Raw genomic sequence first — 281 nt, forward strand, 5'->3', positions numbered from 1 at the left:
AGTTTTTCCCGTCGCGCCTCTACATGGCCGGGTCGAGGGCGTGGAAGTGCCAGCGTCCATGTTTATTGTTCAAAAAGGGGGGGGGGTGAGAAGGAGTGGGGGTGATGGTTTTTGTTTGTGTGCGAAGAGGGGGGGGGTGTTGGGCGAGGGACGGCTGGAGGCCAGGTCGGAGGAAGCGTGGTGCGTGACGAGGCCGGTCTTGACGAGCGGAGCCAGTGTAGGGCAGGACTGGACGCAGAGAGGACTGAAGAGGAAATCCGCGTCTTAGGAAATGAACGCGG

Source organism: Penaeus monodon, chromosome 15, assembly GCF_015228065.2.
Source record: "Penaeus monodon isolate SGIC_2016 chromosome 15, NSTDA_Pmon_1, whole genome shotgun sequence".
NCBI lineage: Eukaryota > Metazoa > Arthropoda > Malacostraca > Decapoda > Penaeidae > Penaeus > Penaeus monodon.